This window comes from Limulus polyphemus, unplaced genomic scaffold (assembly GCF_000517525.1).
Source record: "Limulus polyphemus unplaced genomic scaffold, Limulus_polyphemus-2.1.2 Scaffold1261, whole genome shotgun sequence".
NCBI lineage: Eukaryota > Metazoa > Arthropoda > Merostomata > Xiphosura > Limulidae > Limulus > Limulus polyphemus.
In genome coordinates this window covers 1-4,096 of record NW_013666871.1, presented here as the reverse complement: position 1 = coordinate 4,096, position 4,096 = coordinate 1, and positions in this window count along the sequence as shown.

Genomic DNA, 4,096 nt, shown 5'->3' with positions numbered 1-4,096 from the left:
TTATTTAGGTCTATATATGGCCTTCAAAAATTTGACGTCTCTACATGTTTCGACGTTACAACGTCATCCTCAGTGCCAAAATACTATAATTAAAAACGAACGTTATAATAATATTTTTAGGTCCGACAAAACATATCTCATACTTCAAATACTTCAGTTATTAAGTGTTTTATATCACTTATATGAATTAGGATGGCGAGGTTTACTTCATTAAAACTACTTTTCTTAAAGCTTTAAACCGTTTGAAAATATATCATTTATCCCATAAACATTGTGAAACGTGGCAGAATATTGTGAAACATGACTGAGGTAGATTTGTAACATAGTCTGATTACCTAAAACACATTTTTTAACAAAGTAAGTTACTTTATCATGTACTATTTTTCCTAACATTATTTAATACATGGTAAGTGAAATGAATATGGCTATGCATACATTCACAAAATTTGAATGCCACTGTTTAACTACGTATATTAGAAATAAATTATTAGAAAGTTATTATAATGATTATCTATGTTATCAATAACTGAAATGGTTAATTTCCTCCAAAAGAGGAAAGACTAACTATTTTAACATCTAAAATACACAGTTGAAAAACGTTGCTTTACAATCATATTAGTTTCTGTTGACTAGGTTAAAAATGCCAAAATAAAATGCAAATGTTGAAAATAGGAAAATACAGATATATGTGTATCTTTCGATAAATGTCACACATAAGTATATATATATATATTTACATTAGATCGTCTCTAAAGTACATCAACGGATAAATAAAGAAATGTAGACGACGCTGCACATGTGTTCAAAGAACCAGAAACATTACGCTGATAATACTTTAAAAAGATGTGTTTAGTATTTGTATAAATGTATCATTTGTAATGCTGCAGGGAAGTGCCCTTCTAGAGAAACCTGGTGTGAGTTATTACCACGATAAATGATAGAAACTATTGAACAAAAATAATTAAGGCTACAAAGTCTGTCATTTTCATTTTTCCTTAGTTACAGGAACGAAAGGAATGCTGTGTTCCACGAGATGTTATTATTATTATTACCTCTATAGTAAAGCTACATACAGCAGCTGCCAGAGTCGTTATGTTACGTTCAACTTTTTTAGTAAAAACACATTAAAATAGAATTATAAAAGTCTTCAACTAGAGTATATTGCTATATTTATTTTACGTAAAGAATAATACAATTTTTAGCACAAAACATCATCAACATAATTTGAAAACTTTTACGCCAAAATAGTTTATAATAATATTTTTATATAACAGTTAATAAGTTTTGTTTTGTTTGCCATATTTTATAAACGAACTCGTAAAATTGGGTTTCATAACCCAATATTGTGTTACTGGTAGACATTAATACCTGAACGTTCACTGAACTGGAATGAGTTTAATCGATAAGTTATTTCCTTGTACATTACTTTGATAAAATAAAACAAAAGACAGTTGGTTCTAAATAACATAAATTAAAATATTGTGTTACTGGTAGACATTAATACCTGAACGTTCACTGAACTGGAATGAGTTTAATCGATAAGTTATTTCCTTGTACATTACTTTGATAAAATAAAACAAAAGACAGTTGGTTCTAAATAACATAAATTAAAATATTGTGCTACATAATAATAACATAACTATTCGCGAGACATTCGTTGTTAGTCGTGCGATAAAGAATGATACTAATCAAAACTAGTAGTTACATTTACAGCACTGATAAACATTTTACAGTAAATATTAAATTTTTATTCAGCTATGCCGCGTTTTTGTTCAACTTGGGGAATGATGGCGGGTAAAACAAAATATGCGGCCTAACTAACTAATGAATGATTATTGCTGTAAAATTCTTAAGAATGCCATAAGTGAAGCTACCAGTTTGGCTGCCAATTTTGATTTCATTCCTTTAAGTCACACACTCAATCTTTTTTTTTAATCCGCACCTTTTTTTCATACCTAAGATGTGACTTTTTGTCAATACACACCAACAAAACACAGCAAATAAGAAAGTGGCACTCAATATTAACCAACATTACCTTTATGATCGCAACCCTATTTTTGTCAATACACACCAACAAAACACAGCAAATAAGAAAGTGGCACTCAATATTAACCAACATTACCTTTATGATCGCAACCCTATTTTTGTCAATACACACCAACAAAACACAGCAAATAAGAAAGTGGCACTCAATATTAACCAACATTACCTTTATGATCGCAACCCTATTTTTGTCAATACACACCAACAAAACACAGCAAATAAGAAAGTGGCACTCAATATTAACCAACATTACCTTTATGATCGCAACCCTATTATTCGGAACAGACCTGTACTTTACAGAACCAACCAGATTCTTTAAAATATATGGTCGTAGTTTTTCATCTCTAAAATAGTGTTAATAGCTTCCTTTATAGTAACACCATGGAATTTAGGTTAACAGTTTCTTGTTATAACCCCCATTCAATCGGTACAGCTGAACCAAGCATCAGTATTTATGCTAATTGCTTAAGTTAATATCATGTGACGCTAAATTCTCTGTAATTAGGATAATTTCATAAAATTTATTAAACTTGTGCTAAAATGTTGCCATTAAATAATCAATAATAACCGTCCACCCGTATGATTCTCTCGAAAACTTGGGCTAGAAACTGCTAATCTAGTTTGCTTGGCCTAACAAATACTTATCTAATAATGGTTGGAGACGGCTTGAATGGGTAATGAAGAAAAACTTTAATATAAGTTTAACAGGTACCTGATGATGACAAAACCTTGTCGAAACGTTGTACATTTGCTGTTGTGTTAAACTTATATTAAAGATTTTCTTCATTACCCATTCAAGCCGTCTCCAGCCATTATTAGTCTCAAAGTTGGTTCCTCGTCATCGAATTTGAAATACTTATCTATATGCACGTCCTTTCTCCTTATACTTTTGCTGCTCTACATCAGCCATCTTTAATCTAAATGATAAAAAAGTAAAAACGGTCCACTTTTACTCTCACGCAAAGCTGTAGTAAAAATGTTAGACCGATAGCTCACGTGACTTTTTGCAAACAAAATTTGCATATGTTTAAATGGTACCAAAGTATATGTAAGGCTAAACAGTTTCGTTAAAAGTTACCTTATGATAAGCGCCTATTTTAAATTGATCAATTCGCATATGTTTAAATGGTACCAAAGTATATGTAAGGCTAAACAGTTTCGTTAAAAGTTACCTTATGATAAGCGCCTATTTTAAATTGATCAATTCGCATATGTTTAAATGGTACCAAAGTATATGTAAGGCTAAACAGTTTCGTTAAAAGTTACCTTATGATAAGTGCCTATTTTAAATTGATCATCCGAATTATTAGTTTCAGGATTTAAATCGGCTACTTATAATATTTTTATTCCTCAATTTTAAACGTAATTCTAAGATACTGCATATTTAAACATTATAGGAACTGAATAATATATTCCTTATTAGTTTTTCTTCTAAAAATAGCAAAGGTATCATTCCTAATAACATAGAAAAATTGGATAAACTAGTTACAGATTTTGAGCTCTTTGATTGTCCTTTTTTTTTTGGAAACAAATGTTACTTTTTAAATTTAAAATGGGATTTATTTGTAGCAAATTTCAACAATCCTATTAAAACTCGTTTCGTTAATCCTATTGCAATTTTAACAGTTTGATCTTAATTCAATTACTTTATGCAAAGGAATGTTTGTATATAATAACTCAACCTCAAAACTGGTAGAATAAACATATTCACCAAATGTTTAAGCGTGAATGCAGAAAACCAGCAGGATTCTGATTAAAGGTGCTTATATTTCAAGCTATTGGCCTAACAGGACAACTGTTCGTATTGATAGTTTTTGTTTGTTTGTTTAAATTTAGAGATATACCTCTACAGTTGACCTTTTCTTTATTTAGTCGGGTCAGTCTAACTCGTAAAGAGGCCCGGCTCGCAATCTGAGGGTCGCGGGTTCGATTCCCCGTCGCACCAAACATGCTCGCCCTTTCAGCCGTGGGGGCGTTATAATGTGACGATCAATCCCACTATTCGTTGGTAAAAGAGTAACCCAAGAGGTGGCGGAGGGTGGTGATGACTAGC